Genomic DNA, 19,337 nt, shown 5'->3' on the forward strand with positions numbered 1-19,337 from the left:
GGCGGAGCTTGCAGTGAGCCGAGATCGCACCACCCACCCCACACCCGGGGGGAAAAAAGAGAACCCCCCCCCCAAAAAAAAAAAAAAAAAAAAAAAGAGATCCAAATGTGAAATCTAAATTTCTTCATTTTTTTAGTAACTTCCAAATACTAAAAAGTTACTAAACTGCTTTTATCTTCCTACTTAAACCTATTAATTGGTAAAACACCAAAAAAAGTAGATACTGACCATGGAATCATATATTTACATTCTTCTTATCAAATAATCATTTATAGGTGCACATGCATAGTATAACTCTAGATAAATATACTACACAATTGTATGAGATACTTCATAAAGTTTTGAGCCAAAACATTTGTAATTCTATTTATTAAACCCTCCTATCTCACCTTCAAGATTTGGCCAAATATGTCTAACAGGTGAACAGAGATACACTCATATTTCTAAACACAAAGATGCCACATCCAGCAACTCTCCAACTTACTATATTAAGTAACTGCTATGTGAAAAGCACTATGTTGGGAGATATGGGGGATATAAGTGTTTCCCTGAAAGTTTAGGATTCAAATAGGAGACTAAGACATGGAAGCAAATAACTACAAAGAAAAGCATACACATATATTATTAATGGAAGTTCAAAAATACCGTAACACTGGTTGAAATGGAAAAAAAGGAGGGTTATGATAAAAAGGATGAGGCGAGTATTTAAGTGATATCGCCAGTTGTAACCTAGAATAAACTTTCTTTGCTGGTGACCTAAAGTAGTTATTTAAATCAGAGGACAACTCCTGTAAGCATGAAAAGTTGGGGAATCTTTGAAGAGTATAAATATTTCCTTTACTCTGAAGGTCATTTTTCCTGCTTGTTAAAATGATTTCCTACTCCATTTATAAACGAACTGTAATCTAGACAGACTTCCAAGCCTATAAAATATTATCTAAGGAAAAAATATTCATATTCATTCTAGCCTCAAATATCAAATTAAGGTGTAGAGAACCAGCCAGTATAATATAATGTTTACTGGTACATAAAAAGCATTCCACAAATATTAGTAACTATTTTATAAACTCCAATAAGACGAAGAAGCAAATGTTAAATAAAAAACTCACACTCTTAAATCTGATAGAATTCCTAGGGATTATATCATTTTATCCATTAAACAAATATTTACTGATCTAGTAAGTATATACTTCACTAGGCACTGAAAAATACAAAAAAAAAAAAAAAAGACAAGCATGTTTTCGACTCTTACACTAGTATGAGAAATAATGACATGCAAATAAAGAAAGTACTTTGTAAGTTGTTAGTTATGAAATCAGTTTTAAAAGGGCTAAGACAGAGAATCTCCTGTACCAGGAAAACACCCCGGTAGGGTGGTCAAGAAGGCTTCTGAGCAGGTAACTAAGAAGAACGTAAAAGTTAATTTTTACCTTATACACTGTTGGTGGGAGTGTAAATTAGTACAGCCATTAAGGAAAAGAGTATGGAGGTTCCTTTAAAAATTAAGAGAACTACCAAATGATGCAGCAATCCCACTACTGGGTACATAGCCAAAGGAAATAAAATCAACATGCCAAAGAGATACCTGCATTACCATGTTTATTGCAGCACTATTCACAATAGCCAAAAGATGGAATCAACCTAAGGATTCATCAATATATGAAGGATAAAGAAAATGTGGTATACATATGCAATGGTATATTATTCATCCCTAAAAAATGAAATCCTGTCATTTGCAACAACGTGAATAGACCTGGAAGACATTATGTTAAGTAAAATAAGCCAGGTACAAAAAGACAAACACCAAATGACCCCACCATATGTGAAACCTAAAAAAGCTGATCTCAGAGAAGTACAGAATAGAATAGTAGTTACTAGAGGCTGAAGAGGGTAGGCGGAAGGTGGAGACATGGAGAGATTGGTCAACAGGCACACAATTACTGTTGGATTGAAGAACTAAGTATGTTCTAATGAACAGTAGTAGGGTGACTGTGGTTAACAATATTGTATTGTACATTTCAAAATAGCTAGAAGAGAGGATTTGAATTTAACTGTACATTTTGAAATAAGAAAATAGTATAATCGGATTTTTTGTAACAGATGAATGCTTGAGGGGATGGATATCCAATTTTCCATGATGTGATTATTTCACATTGCATCCCCGTATCAAAATATTTCATGTACTCCATCAACATATATATGCATACCTTTGGGAGGCCGAGGTGGGTGGGAGGTCAGGAGTTTGAGACCAGCCAGACCAACACAGTGAAACTCTCATCTCTACTAAAAATACAAAAATTGGCCAGGTGTGGTGGTATGCATCTATAATCCCAGCTACTCAGGGGGTTGAGGCAGGAGAATCGCTTGAACCTGGGAAGCGAAGGTTACAGTGAGCCGAGATCACATCACTGCACTCCAACCTGGGCAACAGAGTGAGATTCCATCTCAAAAAAATAAAAATAATTATATATATACACACACACATACATATATATACTATATACCCACAAAAATTAAAAATTTAAAAAAGACTGTTGTTGTCATCCAGATGAAAGACAGTTATCAGATCTAAAGTGAGTGAAATGATGTAAGAAGTATATAATTTCAAGTGAAAATATAAAGATTGAATTCCCAGGACATTTGAATGCATGGCTAAGAGGAAAACAAAGAATTCAAGGATGACTCTTATCTTTATGATTTGGAAGGTTAGGGTAAATGAAAATCAAGAATTCTTTTTGAAATATTAATTATGATGCAATGAAGATGATACAAGTTGAGTATTCCTTACCCAAAATGCTTGGGGCCAGAAGTGTTTTGTATTTTGGATTTTGGGATATTTGCATTATATTTACTGCTTGAGCATCCCTAATCTAAAAATCCAAAATCCAAAATGCTCCAATGAGTATTTCCTTTAAAATTCATGTCAGCACTCAAAAAGTTTTAGATTTTGGAGCATTTCGAATTTCAGAGTTTTGAATTAACAATACTCAACCCATAGCAGCTCACATTTATTGAGTGTTCACTATATGCCAGACACTGTTCCAAATGGATCTTACTTCTCACAACTGCATTACAACCCTCAATTTCACAAATAAGAAAATTGAGGGCTAAGAAGTTATTCAAAAAGGTTAAAAATTTGAAAAGTTTTAGTAAAAATACCAAAACTTAAGCTGTTTGAATCCGGAGCCCTTGCTCTTAACAATCCAGTTACACAGTACTGTGATGTTTGTGAGACAGCCAAGTACATATATAAAATTAGGTTGAACAAGTATGGCACTCAGAAAAAGAATTTGAACTGAAGTTTCTGATTTTTAAATTAGAATATTATAACATGTAAGAGCTATGGAAACAGACTGAATCAACTAGCAAAGAAATCTAAATAAAAAGAGAAGGTGTAGGATAAAGTCCCAAGGAAATCCAGTATGTAAACACAATAGAGAAAAAGAAAAAAATGCAATGGAGAAGGAGTGATTAAGAGAGCGAATAAGATTCTGCTGATGGTCAGGAAAGGGAGAACAGTCAACAGCATTAGACACTGAGATGAGGTTTATGAAAATGAAAAAAAAAAAAAGATAAACATTGGCTTTGGTTACACTGAGGTCAATGGTTCCCATGGAGAAGTTTCAAGGGAAGGTGGTGGTGGTGGTCATGGTGAAGGAAACAGATTCCCTTGAAGCCAGGTCGCCATGAGGAAGCTCAGATAAAAGAGAGACAATATACGAAGGAAGCTGACAAAGATTTACCATTAGACTGACAGGAAAGTACTATATTGAGTCAACCAATTCAAATGCTAATCTCATTTGGAAATACCCCCACAGACACAACCAGAAATAATCGTTACTCTGGGTACCCCATAGCCCAGTCAAGTTAACACATGAAATTAACCACCAAAGGTTTTTTTCCACATTTTGGCTATTGTGAATAGTCTGCTATGAACGTGTACATACATGTATTTGTCTGAGTAACAACTTTCAAATCTTTTGGGTATATATATAGAAGTGGTATTGCTGGGTTGCATGGTAACTCTATGTTTAAATTTTTGAGAAAACAGTTTATGCAAAACTGTTTTTCATAACAGCTACACCATTTTACATTCCACCAACAGCATATGAAGGTTCCATCTTCACCAATGTTTGTTATTGTCTTTTTACCTTAGCCATTCTAGTGGGTGGTTGTGGTTTGGATTTGCAGTTTCCTAAATGTTTCCAAATAATATTAAATACATTTTCATGTCTTTGTTGGCAATTTGTATTTCATTTTTGGAGAAAAATCAACTCAAGTCCTTTGCTCATTTTTTAATTGGATTGTCTTTTTGTTTTTAAATGGGAAGACTTATTACATATTCTGAATATAAGACTTCAGTATATAAGTGATATAACATTTGCAAATCTCAGGCTGGGCACTGTGGTTTATGCCTGTAATCCCAGCACTTTGGGTGGCCGAGGAGGGTGGATTGCTTGAGCTCAGGAGTTTGTGACCAGCTAGGCAACATTACAAAACCCTATCTCTACCAAAAATACAAAAAAAAAAAAAAATCAGCTAGGCATGGTGGCACATGCCTGGAGTCCCAGTTACTCAGGAGGCTGGAGGCAAAAGGATTGCTGGAGCCTAGGAGGTCAAGGCTGCAATGAGCCACAATCTCACCACTGCACTCTAGCCCGGGTGACAGAGAGAGAGAAACCTTGTATCAAGTAAAAAAAAATCTGCAAATCTTATACTGTAGACTGTCTTTTCACTTTCTTGATAAAAGTAAAATATCCTGTGATGCACGAAATTTTTAATTTTGATGACATCCAATTATCTAATTTTTATTTTCGTCTTCATGCTCATAGTATTCTAAGAAACTATTTCCAAATCCAAAGTCATAAAGGTTTACCACTGTGTTTTCTGATAAGAATTTTATGGTTGTCATCACTGATGGGCTGATACTCTGCTAAAAACAATGGGCAATTAAAGGTAATTAACAGCTTAATCAAAAATATTTGCATTGTTACTACCCTTCTATTTTATATCATGTCATTTTATTATGTAAGCAGATTGTATTTAACAATATTATGTAAGGTAAAGAACAGAAAAGCAAAGTAGATTTGGGAAATAAGGCCAGTAAATACTTAAAACTGCCTAAATAATCATACACCATGCATCCGTTGGTCAAATCAGAATCTCAATAAGGGACCTGAAATATAACATTTTTGTATACTATAATTTTAAATAAACCCACAAGTGAAAATTATATCCAGGTTTCTATTGGCTGCTTATATATGAACCCATTAATATTTTAAAGAATGACCATTTGAGATATTAAAACTAGTGAGCTGTAGGTATATGCTTATATTACAAAGAACGACATTACCTACAAGAAGTGCTTAAAGTAACGGAGAATAATGAGCACTGAATTATCGGCATGATACTCTCTTTAGACAGATATGTGACTTGGTGATACCAGTAAACACTTTCCAAAAACACTATCTACATCAAAGAGCATCCCTCATATAATTGCTTTACAGTTTCTTAAATAAAGTACTGTAAAAGAAAAGACATAGACTTATTTATTCTTTTTGTTTCTCTTTTTATTGAGACAGGGTCTCATGCTATTGCCTAGGCTGGAGTGCAGTGGCACCATCATGGCTCACTGCAGCCTTGACACCCTGGACTCAAGAGCTGGGATGACAGATGCATGCCACCATGCTCAGTTAATTTTTTAAAAATTTTTTTGTATAGATGGTGTGACCCTATGTTGCCCAGGCTGGTCTCAAATTCCTGGACTAAAGTGATCTTCCTGCCTCGACCTCCCAGTGTGTTGGGATTACAGGTGTGAGCCAACACATCCAGCCTATTTATTCTATTTAAAATTACTCTGCTATGTTATAATCAAAGACTCGTTAAATAATGATGGTAATCAGTTCAACTTGTAGATCTGTGTAACTGCTTATATCTATGCTTAAAAAGAGAAAACAGGTGTCTGAAATTACATATCTTTAAAAATAATCTAGTAAAATATTCTAAGAAAACAAAATCTAGGCCTGGCACAGTGACTCCCACCTGTAATCCCGGCACTTTGGGAGACTGAGGCAGGCAGATCACGAGGTCAAGAGATTGAGACCATCCTGACCAACATGTTGAAACCTTGTCTCTAAAAATACAAAAATTAGCTGGGCATGGTGGTGTGTTCCTGTAGTCGCAGCTACTCGGGAGGCTGAGGCAGGAGAATTGCTTGAACCCAGGAAGCGAAGGTTGCAGTGAGCCGAGATCACGCCACTGCACTCCAGCCTGGGCAACAGAGCGAGACTCCATCTCAAAAAAAAAAAAAAAGGAAAAAAAATCTAAATACCTTCTAAACTACCAGAAGGAAGCCACTCAATGTGATTACATATCTGATATACATCAGATTCATATTTAAATAAACAAGTAAGATTAATATTTTGATTCCTTTCTAAGGTTGATGAAAGCAAACCATTCACAGTATATAACTGCTGAACTCAGCCTATATAATTGTACTCTGAAAGAATTAAAAATATGTGGAAGTCTTACATTTTACGCATGAGGAAACACAAATGAACAGAAAAGGCTAACAAATTTTTCAGCAGCTGGAAATGCTAAACTTAATTACTGAAGAGAAATCATGCAGAGAAGTTAGCTGCTGAACATGATTTAGAAAGAATGCAGGAAGTCATGTAAAAGTATGAAGAAATTTTGCAGTATCCAATAATATAAAACTTAGAATTCAAAAATATATGGATAATACACATGATCCTGAAAAAATCTATAGATTAGGAATACATTACAGTTTTAGACCCAAAGCAACAACAAAATATTTTTTAAATATTTAAACCTAGACCGTTAATATAACAGAAGTTATGAATTAATATCAAATATGAAACAAAATAGGTAACACTATTTGTCTTTGATTAGACAGAAAAAATCAAAATACTAAATGAATATCTAAGAATAAAAGTTGTTGAAAGGAATACCTGTTGGAGAATTATATTTTCTTCTTCATAACAAATCTCTGACATAAGAATTTTATTTATACAACTTGTGATTTCAAATCTTAGAATTTATATATATACATCCATATATAAATATATAATATATACAAGCACACATTATACAAGTACATACACAAGAATAATATTTCCTTGTATGGAAAACTCACTTTTTATCTGTTCATCCATTGATAGAAAAGGTATTTGAACAGTTTTGTCACTTTAATTTGCATTTTTTCATTACAAATGGTATTCTCCTTCCTGTTCATACCTTTCCCAATTGTCTATGAATCTTGATATTCTCAAATTTTATAATTTTACATATTTAAAAATAAGCCAAATTTCTTCATCCAAATTTTTTCTTCATTTTCAGTTTTAATGTTTGTTAACTTTTCATTGTAGAAATATCTAACATGACGAATCTACCGATATACTCCTTTGACATTGTCTGGTATGTTTAAAACACCAGAAAATTATTATCTTCAGAAACCTGAAAAATGTTATGCTGTGTTCTGATACCTGATCCAATAACACAATCCCCACATTTAATTTCCACAGAGCTAACCATGCCTTCCTGATCTTCATGCAGAAGAGACTAGAATGTTAATTTATTTTTTTCAAATGAACCTGATAATCATTTCTCTGAGTTCTTTAAAATATCTTAGTGGAAATTTTATTATGATTATAGATCAGAATGTTGTGGTTTATTATAGTGCCTCTTTTTTTAAATATACATAAAAGCCTATAAAAATAAGCATATCAAATTAGGCCAACTAAAAATCCTCAATAAATTTCAAAGTCAGAAATTCTACAGACCATACTATCTGCTCATAAGGTAACAAAATAAGAAAAGAATAACAAAATTTGAACTAATAATAAAGTACAAATTCCCTGGAAAATAAATAACTACTACATCAAAAAAGACCGACTATTTACAACATAAAAACGAGAACATCACGTTAAAAAAAAAAAGATGAAACCACTGAGGTTAACAGAAGAAAATTCATACCCTGATTTGGTTTTGTCACTTAAAAAGAGGTGAAACTAAGCAGTCAAATAAACGAAACCAAAACAAAACAAATGCAGGAGAGAAACAATATAGTTACCACCAGTTACAAATGAATTAGAGAACAATTAACTTATCCCAGTGGATAAATAAGTCCCAGACGTGGCCCTTTGAAAAAACAAAATGGCCAATCTATTTATTTCATAACATTGGCCTATTATAAAAGAAACTAAGAACACTTTTAAATAGTTGTAAAAATCCTTTAAAGTTAGAAATGGTTATGTCAAAAAAAAAAAAAAAAAAAAAAAAAACCCTAGGGACGCAGGCGATGGCTCAAGTCTGTAATTCCCACACTTTGGGAGGCCCGGAAGGACTCCTTGAGGCCAGAAATTCAAGACAAGCCAGGGCAACATGGAGAAAGCCCATCTCTACAAAAAATACAAAAATTGGATGGGAGTGGTGGCTACTCAGGAGGCTGAGGTGGGAGGACCTTTTGAGCCCGGAAGGTAGAAGTTAGAGTCAGGTCAAACTGGGCCACTGCACTCCAGCCTGGGTGACAGAGTGAGATCCCATCTCAAAAAAAAACAAGAAAACAAACAAACAAAACAAAAAGGACACCCTTCATCTGGTAGGATTTATCCACATAATATAAGATGGGTTTTAAAAATTTATTAATATACAGCATTATTTTTAGGGATGACATTAAGAACACAATATAATTTAACAGATGATAAAGAAAAATGTAAAATTCAATAGCTACCTATATAAATATGTATCAACAAAATGCAGAATACAAAATTATAAACAGGAGCATATAATACCACAGAATAGAAAGAACATAAATGTCAAATAATGAAGACCTCTTATAATAAAGATGGAGACATAAAAATATATACTGGATTATTATAGAAAGCACAAAAAATCAGAACGCTCAGTATATGCTCACATGAAGATGTTATTTTAAGTAAAAAAGAAAAAAGCAAGGTGCACAACAGTATATACATGATACATCCATCCATGTAAAAGAATACAAAACATATTTGTATGCCCTGTATAAAATATTTCGGGGGCAGAGGGTAACATAAGAAACTGATAATACTGATTCCCCTAAGACAGAAAAGTTTTTCCTGTAAACTCTTTTGTATGCTTAGAACTATGAATATATTATCCATCTTAAAAACAGTATTTATGGCGTGAACCCGGGGGGGCGGAGCTTGCAGTGAGCCGAGATCGCGCCACTGCACTCCAGCCTGGGGCACAGAGCAAGACTCCGTCTCAAAAAAAAAAAAAAAACCGTATTTAAATTTTAAAAATTTAGATGGATGTTGGCTTCTAAGTAGGATGTACAAAAGTTGCAAGAAATTACTGCTCCAACACTAATAATGATAGGATGCAAAGAAACATAAATGAACTAAATTCCAGAAAGTGTCCCATCCTAAAATCTTACCTTCTTTCATCCCTAGAAGATCCATTCTTAAAATTGAAAATACTACGTTAAGTAAAACAAGTTAATCACAAAACACTGCATATCATATAAAACTATAATTACAATGTTATCAAATCAGAATAGGCAATTCAATAGAGACAGAAAGCAGATTCATGGTTGTCTAGGGGTAATTTGGGGACAAATGGGGAGTGACTAATAAACGGTCCAGGGTTTCTTTTTGGGGTGATTAAACTGTTCTAAAATTGATTGTGATGATGGTGGCAGATCTGTCAACATACTAAAAATCAATGAATTGTACACTTTAAATGGGTGAATTGTAAATTATATGAATTATATCTCATTAAATTTGTTTTTTAAAATATTGTTCAGTACTTGAGACATTTCTGTAAGTTTTGGTTGTCCTAACATTTTTTTTAAAAAATTAAAGAAATTTAACAACTATTTGTAATGTGTGGTTCTTCAATGGATACTTGTTAGAGGAATTAGGATAGTAAAGACATTTTTAAAACAACTGGGGAAATCAGGATATTAAGTGTTAGAACACATTCGTGAATTATTGTCACTGATTTTTACAAATGATAATGATGATGTAACTATATAGGAAAACATCCTCATGTTTTAAAGATTCATACTAAAGTACTAAGTGGTCAATTGTCAAAAAGTCTATAATGTACTTTAAAACACTTCAGCAAGAAATAAAAATCAAGCAAATTGTTAAATCTAGATAATGGGTGTTCATTATACTATTCCCTCTACTTTTATATATTTTTATATTTACATAATAAAATGAGAAAAACCAAAAAAAAGTTTCATTAACTTAATGACTGGGTGATGAACGATAAGGAAAAAAATTTATGAAACACAATATAAACCCTTGAATTAGTCCCTAAGAAACATGAGAGTCATATGTAATAAAGAAAGCTTGACAAACCAAAGAGAGCAAAGAGAGATCGTTTTGGAGAAACCGATTAAAAGCATTTAAAGAAAATAAGATTAGAGTCTCATATAATACAAATAAATATATCTCAGATATTTTAAAGATTAAAAATCAATCAGGCACATTGGTTTATGCCTGCAATCCCAGCACTTTGGGAGGTCAAAGTGGGAGGATCAGTTGAGCCCAAGAGTTTGAGACCAGCCTGGGAAACAGAGTGAAACCCCCATGTCTTCCAAAAATAGAAAATTAGCCAAGCATGTTGTCACACACCAGTAGTCCCAGCTGCTCGGGAGGCTGAGGTAGGTGGATTGTTTGAACCCAGGAGTTTGAGACCAGACTGGGCAACATGGCGAGTCCCCGTCAGTACAAAAAGTTTTTTAAAAAATTAGCTAGGCATGCTGGCACACACCTGTGGGGCCAACTACTCAAGAGGCTGAGATGGGGGGACCACTTGACCCCAAGAAGTCAAAGCTGCAGTGAGCCATGATCACGATAACACCCTACAGCCTGGACAACAAAGTGAGACACTATCTCAAAATAATAATAATAATAAATATATATATATATATATATATATCCTTACATATATTCTATTATGTTTATATATATTATTTATATATATTATAATATATATTCTAGATAAAATATAATATATATTCTAGATAAAATATATAAACCACACATATATATAAATATATATAAAACCAATAAAAATTGTTAAAATGTTTTATATATATAAAAATATATAAAACCACAGAGAAACAAGAAAAAAGTGTATATATATAAAAAACCACGGAAAATCTAGAATACACAACAGAACATTTAAATAATCTTGAAATGTAAAATAATTTACTAAACCTTAAAATAAGGAAAGCGATAATAAAGGAAAAACTTTAAATTAAATTGTATTACAATTTAAGAGACTATAAATCTATAATACAAATCATGATAAAAAGAAAGTTCTGGGGGAAAATATTACAACAAATAAAACAGAAGAAAAAAACCCTTATCATATAAAGTCATATAAAAATCAGTAAATCACTAACACAGATTTTGTTTTAACGAGCAAAGGAAACAAATAGACATTAAAAACATTAAAACTATCATGATTATAATGAAGCAGTGTTCATTCTCACTAGAAATTAAATGCAATGCGAACTTTAAACAAGATTCTATATGCTTTTATTTATCAAACTGAAAATTATTCAATTATTGCAATGGAACAGAGAAACAAGAAAAAAGTATAAAGTTTCTCAAAATTCATTCTCTGATCCTAGATTTTCACTTAAAAGACTTTAGCCAACTAAAAAATCAGAAACGTAAATAAAGATTTCTGAACACTAAATTCCTCAAAGCTTTATTTACAAAAGCAAAATATACATAATTTAAGAGTGTAAGAATGGAGACTGGTAAAATAAATAAGTACATATTTATATTGGAAATATAAATAGCTGTTACAAATCACATTTTCAAAAATTTTCACAAATGGCAAATTGCTAGCAATACGTTATTTTATTGTCAGATTTTAAAGAAGCATGCATATGACTCTAATTTGGTGAATGGGTAGATTCAGTTAATAAGTTAAATGAGTATATGTGTATAAAAAAAAAGAAAATAGAGAGCCGGGCGCGGTGGCTCACGCCTGTAATCCCAGCACTTTGGGAGGCCGAGATGGGCGGATCCTGAGGTCAGGAGATCGAGACCATCCTGGCTAACACGGTGAAACCCCGTCTCTACTAAAAAATACAAAAAACTAGCTGGGCATGGTGGCAGGCACCTGTAGTCCCAGCTACTCAGGAGGCTGAGGCAGGAGAATGGCGTAAACCCGGGAGGCGGAGCTTGCAGTGAGCTGAGATCCGGCCACTGCACTCCAGCCTGGGTGACAGAGCGAGACTCCGTCTTAAAAAAAAAAAAAAAAAGAAACTAGGGTAAAAAATAGATGGACCTTTGCATTAGCTTCGCAACTTGTTTTACATCTATAGTTATTTCAAATTAGTCAAAAACAAAAAGCAAAATCCAACGAAGATAAACAGATGTTCAAGCTAGACAATAAATGACTTTTATTATTTACATTTCTTATTTTCTAAATTTCCTATATTAAAAAATACTTCATTTTTATAATTAGAAAAATAAACATTTTTAAATTTAAAAATCCATCACTGAGGAAAAAAGTAACTACTTAGGAGAAAAATTGAGTAATTTATCATGATTAGCTCTAAAATTGGTATATACATTACCCTAAAATACATAACACTAAAATATGTAATTGTTAAAATGTTTCACATTCCTTAGAACTGTCAAGAATATGTTCAATAATATATTATTACAATAGGAAAACACTGCCATGAAGTCAACAGAGGCAATGGGGACAGACTGTCCAGGGTTATTGTTATGAAACCTGGGTTCCAGTTCAGAATCATGGATTTAATTGTTCTGTGATCAAAGCTAAATCACATTCACTCAATCTACCTTGCATACATACATCAAAGATGTGTCGTGGTACTGAAATGAGACAATGCATACTAAATCACTTAATAGATGATGTTAGAGAGGCCACATGCAAAAAGATCGTCAGTTGATACTGGGTATCGGACTACCCGGTTCAAGTTCAAGCTTCATCACATACTAGCTATATGACCTAGAACAAATCACTGAGCCTCGCTATAGTTTTCTCATCTGTAAAATTGGGCTGAAGATAATAACATTTACCTCAAAGGATTGTTTGATAATTTATTTTATATTTGTTAAGAATTCAGAAAAATAAGTGGTACTATAAAAATGTTTATTTTTAAAAATTTAAAAGTACTCACAAAAATGTTCACTATTTTAATAAAAATATTTTGCTTGCTAATTGGAAAAACATATTTGAATTCTTCATCTAAAAATATATATAGACTGCTATATTTGCCAGACATAGCAGCTCATATATATAATCCCAGCACTTTGGGAGGCTTGAGCTCAGGAGTTTGAGACCAGCCTGAGCAATATGACGAAACTCCATCTCTACAAAAACAAAAACAAAAATTAGCCAGGTGTAGTGGTGTGCACCTGTAGTCCCAGCTACTCGGGAGGCTAAGGTGGGAAGATCACTTAAATTCAGGAGGTTCAGGTTGCAGTGAGCCAAGATCGCACCACAACATTCCAGCCTGGGTGACACGGTGAGACTCTGTCTCAAAATAATAATGGTAATAATAATAATAATAATAATAATAATAATAATAATAATCAGTGTTTTCATGGTCTTTATTTAACAAAAAAAGACTCCATTTTCATTACTTCAAAAAAACTGAGAGACCACCTGGTTTGCAGTTCTACTGAAGCTAGCAACAAGTGAGCTCTACAGCATGTTAGATAAAATTCAAAGCAACATTGGCCCAAAGAACATTTGAAAATTCTTACTGAAGTGGATTTTAACTCATATACAGTCCTAAAAGTAAAATCATTAAGTGATAATCATCAGCACATATGTTTTACAGATATATCACATTAGTTCAAAGAAACTAAAATTCTGAAAGACAACATTCTTTACAAAAATGATTGCCAGGAAACGTGTATATTAACACATGCACAATGTTTACAAGGTACAATGTTCTGCATGACATAATTTTTTTCATAAATATTCTGTTTATAACCATAAGATTCAGAAACAAAGTTAAAATGTACAGCTAATCAATGATGTCATGACATTCACGGAACCTCTCCGTAAACCAAAATCATAAAATGTCAAGGATATCCCACTCCAATGATAAGCATGCAATGAACTAAAGAGATGCACATTGCAGATCTACACTGTCATCAATCCTTTGATAATAAATGAAACAAGTCAGCTACTTTACAACCACAAATGGTACATTAAAGAGATGACAACATCTCTTTTTTTGCAGAAGAAGGTAACTAGCAGTAGATAAAATTCAGTTATATTATTTAAGAATGTACAGCATGAATTCAAGGCTGAATACAGATAACCTTTAAAATATAAGCTGTCTCAAAAAAAAATATGCCTCATCCTGCAGAGTATTGTTTAAGAGCAATACAGTTAGAATATGAACATGCTTCAACCAATTGAAGTTTGTTGAGAAAGGGTAAAGACTAGTATACATAAGAAAAAATATACGTTTGCTCTCTTAAAATTGACTCTAACGTAGAAGACATGAACAAATATATTTTCTCTGCTAAAATTTTAAGTAAAAGCAATGTTTACTTGGAAATATTTCTTGTTTTATTTAGATATTTTATTGTAACGCCTTAAAATATTACTATACAATATTGTAAATCTCACAGCACAATAATGATTAAAATGAAAAACTGTATTAGACAAAACATAAAATTAAATAGCTTAGAATAAAGCTGTAATGTATTCTAGGATTAGATCCCATTCATACGTTCTTTAGAAATCTAATAAAATTTGAACCAAATTCATAGATTAGTAATTGGAAGACAGATTATCCGGATATGGATCCAAGTTGTAACTCTAGGTTATTTCTGCTTTATGCTATTTTCAAACTTATAAAATGAGGGATAATATCAGTACTACCTCAGAGGTTTGTTGTAAGAATTAGTTACTACTTATACACACCTCTAATAGCTACTGAAATAGCATAAGGATTCATGAAATATTAGCTACTGTTGGCACCATGACTCCTTACCTAAATCAAAAATATATATACTGTTCAGATCAAATCAATTTAATCTCTTTCACAACAGAGTGTTTTAGAAACATTTCTTCAATTTTCAATTCCACATTTCCACCTTCCTCATTCTCTCTCTTTCATACACCAATTCTACATGTTTACTCCATTATTCTCTCTCATTCATATACAAAAGAACACATATACTACCCACCACCACAATCACTAAATTTCAAATTTTAAAAAAGTGCACTCTTAACCCATAGTTACAACAAAGAAAACTTCTCCATAATTAATTAGAAAGTACACTAAGAAATAGGTTCCAGGTTAGGATGGTAGGCTGATATTGCAATTACCTTTTCTTTCTTCCTCAATTCCAAAAACAAATCAGCAATAAATAAATAAATAAATAAATAAATAAATAAATAACAAAAATAATTTTTAAAAATAATGAAGCAATGTAAGGAACACACCATAAATCACCAAACATCAAAAAATTGGTTGCCAAGGGGAACAAAAACAAACTGGTTCTAGAACTGAGAGAGCAACAAAGCTTAGTTCTTAATCATATCCCCATGCCCCCAGAGCAATATTGGTAAGCTGATAAAATTCTGATAATTTTTTCAATGCCTTCAAATACAGAGAGAAACAAATTGAGTAGGTAACATTACCTCTTTCCTCTTCTACCTGGAGATGCCAGAAAAACTTACAGAACAAATACTGGTGAAGCAAGAAATTGAAAAATGGCGCTGATTCACTAAAACTGAAGTAAACTCGACTCTATTCTCTTCTCTCAAATGACTGAGGAAAATGATTCAAAGCCTAAGCACATTTTCCCATGAGAACTGTCTACAGTCTAACGAGATAGAATGAACTTGGTAGGAAATATTTAACAAAATCTTAGAAAAAAATTGAGGATTTCTAAGAAAGTCCCCTCACCTATTTCAAATAGTGCTTTCTCTTCATGATAGGCTATAGGATATTCTACAAAAATCAAACTGTAGCTCAGATGGGGGAAATACTACCTTTACACAGAGGATGGAGAGGAAAATAAGTCACTAAGATATCTTGTTGTGTAAGCCAACAGAGTATCTGCACAGAGCATTCTAACAATGAACACAACAAAACAAAAAAGCATGGTAGTTACACAAACATACAGCACCAATCAATCAACAAATAAGTTAATAGATTTAAAATAAAACTTTAATATAGAAAAGACAAAAAATCTGATGAGAAAGTGTAACTCAAAGAATAAAATAAAATTCTTCATGATTATTTTTTCTAATGAACAACATAACAAAAACATAATGCAAATAAAATTCAAAATAAAGTGACTAAGGAAAGAGGCTGAAGTCCTAAATAAACAAAATTAGAAACAGAACATAAGCTTTATAGACATAATAAATAAGTTACAAATAAATATCCCAGACAAAATAAAACATTAAAAATGTACTTACTGGTGGAAAAATAAGGCTAAGGATCAAAGAAAGTCAAGCAACTAAGGAATAACTAATATATGTGAAAGACAAACATATAGCTAACATAATATTATTAAGTGTTACTAAGTAAGAAAAAACAAAACAAAGTGAAAATGGTATTTCAAATCTAAAAAATTTCCTAAGAACTGAAGGAAAAAGTCAGAATCTGCCGATTATAACAAGAAACTATGTCCCAGGATAATTTGATAAATAATGTTCAATACTGAGCCATATTCCTCTTAAAGAATTTTGTGGACAAAGAAATCACAGGCAGAAGACACAAAAAGCAAATCAAAAATTGAGGGAAAATATCAGACTGTCCTCTGAAAGCAACATTCAAAGTCAGAAGATAACAAAGCAATGTCTACAAAGTTCTAAGAGAATTTAAGTGTTACCCAAAAAAATTAAGTCAAGCAAGGCAGTCATGGCACAGAAAGAGGGAGATGTTAGAGATTACAATTTGACTGAAGAATAGAAGGCGATCAAGGCCAACTATCCACCAGTCAATAGGAATTACGAGTATTTGGATCATACAGCAGATGTCTAGTTACACACATGGGGAGACACTTTGGAGGAAGCATTTGAGCAATGTGCAATGGCCATGTTTGGTTACATCACAGATACTGGGACTGTGGAGCCTCTCCAAACAATAGAAGTAGAAACTCAAGGAGTTTCTACTTTTCTTTTTCACTTTTTAGATGAGTGGCTTTATAAGTCCAATGCTGATGAATTCTTCATACCCTGGGAAGTAAAAGTACTTTGTATTGATCAAGACATTTTAAATTACAATCATTTGGGTGCAGAGAAGAATTTTCACTGTCCAAGCACACTCACGGAACAGAAGTCAAAGTTATAACATATTCAGCAATGCAGGTCTATAATAAAGAAAACCCAGAAGTTTTTATGATCATTTACATTTAAGACCAAAAAAGAAAAGACTCCTAAGAATTGTTTTTTATTTTTTTTCTCTTCCTTTGGGGAAGACAATGTGAATTAATTTCTACAGTATCTTTTTATATACAGTAACTGTAGAACAGAAATTTATAACTTTTTTTTCTTTTTTTTTCCTGAGATGGAGTATTGCTCTGTCGCTCAGGCCGGAGTGCAGTGGCATGATCTCGGCTCACTGCAGCCTCTGCCTTCCAGGTTCAAGCAATTCCCATGCCTCAGCCTCCCGAGTAGCTGGGACTACAGGCATGTGCTACCTTATGCCTGGCTAATTTTTGTATTTCTAGTAGAGATGGGGTTTCACCTTGTTGGCCAGGATGGTCTTGAACTCCTGACCTCAAGTGATCCACCCACCTTGGCCTCCCAAAGTGCTGGGATTATAGGTGCGAGCCACCACACCCAGCCAGAAATTTATAACTTGAACTGTGACTTTCAGAAATGGAAAATCAGGGCACATCCTTGGTCTGTGTTCCCCAATCAAACTTTAAAGAATTCTTCAATTCCTAGGGGGCAGTTATGGTCATTCATTTGTTGATTATCTGCTGTGGCAGCAGGTGCCTCATGCCCTTCCATTGCAATGTGAGCCCTGAGCCTCTCCCCAGAATGGAATGCTGATGTCAGCGGCAGCCTGGCACTAACTCCAATTTGGGGGAAAAAAAAAAATTGAGAAAATATATTTCCACACCCAGAAAAAAAATATATAAAGTTAAGCAGAATGCCATTCAAATATAAAGACAGCAAGCAAATATTCTTAAACATGGAAGAACTTTAAGTTTACAACACACATAAGCCCCTTATGGAAAAAATAATAACCATGAAATGCAGCCAATTAGGAACTGAGTCAGCCGGGCGCGGTGGCTCAAGCCTGTAATCCCAGCACTTTGGGAGGCCGAGACGGGCGGATCACGAGGTCAGGAGATCGAGACCATCCTGGCTAACACAGTGAAACCCCGTCTCTACTAAAAATACAAAAACTTAGCCGGGCGAGGTGGCGGGCGCCTGTAGTCCCAGCTACTCGGGAGGCTGAGGCAGGAGAATGGCGTAAACCCGGGAGGCGGAGCTTGCAGTGAGCTGAGATCCGGCCACTGCACTCCAGCCTGGGTGACAGAGCGAGACTCCGTCTCAAAAAAAAAAAAAAAAAAAAAAAAAAAAAAAGAACTGAGTCAAAAGAAAGAATCTGGAAATTAAGTTGCGACTAATAAAATGGGGGGAAATGAAGAGTGTGTATTGAATTCACTTAAATAAAGAACAAAAACTCAAGTACTACAAGAAATGTGATTATAAACATGAATGTTATAAATTTAGACAACATGAAAATTAAAATATAACTTTAAAAATTAGGAGGTGAGGGTAGAGAAAAGAAAAGGAACATACAAGTGTTTAATATCCTCAGCTTCCATAAGAGGGTATGAATTGACATATGTAACATAAAAATCAGCAACATCAGAGAAGGGTAGAGCACAATGGCAGAATAGAGGCCTATCCCGTTCGTTCACCCTGCTGCAACACCAAATTTTAACAACTATCTGCACACAGTAAAGCACCATCACAAGAATCAAAAATCAGGTGAGTGATCATAGTACTTGTTTTTAACTTCGTATCATGGAAAGAGGCATTGAGCGGGGCAGGAGAGACAGACTTGAATCACTGATGCCACCTCTGCCCCATCGCCCATCAGTGGCCATGCACTGCAGACAGAAACTGCACTTTGAGGAAGGAGAGCTCAGTGACTGGAGGACTTTACATTCATCTCACTGCTGCCCTGTCACAGCAGAGAATAAAGCTATGCTCGGCTCCTTCCACAGAGGGAGCATGAGGACCAGCCCTAGCCAGAGGGGAATCACATACCCCATGGGACAGAACATGAGTTTCTTGGCAAGCCTTGCCACCCAGGCTAAAGTACTCTG

The 19,337-nt window shown here is 33.9% G+C and overlaps 1 protein-coding gene and 1 pseudogene across 2 annotated transcripts in view; one reads left to right on the plus strand and one right to left on the minus strand.

Moving 5' to 3' along the window:
- LRBA (LPS responsive beige-like anchor protein) overlaps nt 1-19,337 on the minus strand; it is a 756,763-nt gene that overhangs the window by 447,635 nt on the left and 289,791 nt on the right. The window lies entirely within an intron of this gene.
- Nucleotides 16,898-17,363, plus strand: LOC112624501 (annotated as a pseudogene).

The sequence above is a fragment of the Theropithecus gelada genome, chromosome 5 (assembly GCF_003255815.1).
Source record: "Theropithecus gelada isolate Dixy chromosome 5, Tgel_1.0, whole genome shotgun sequence".
Taxonomy (NCBI): domain Eukaryota; kingdom Metazoa; phylum Chordata; class Mammalia; order Primates; family Cercopithecidae; genus Theropithecus; species Theropithecus gelada.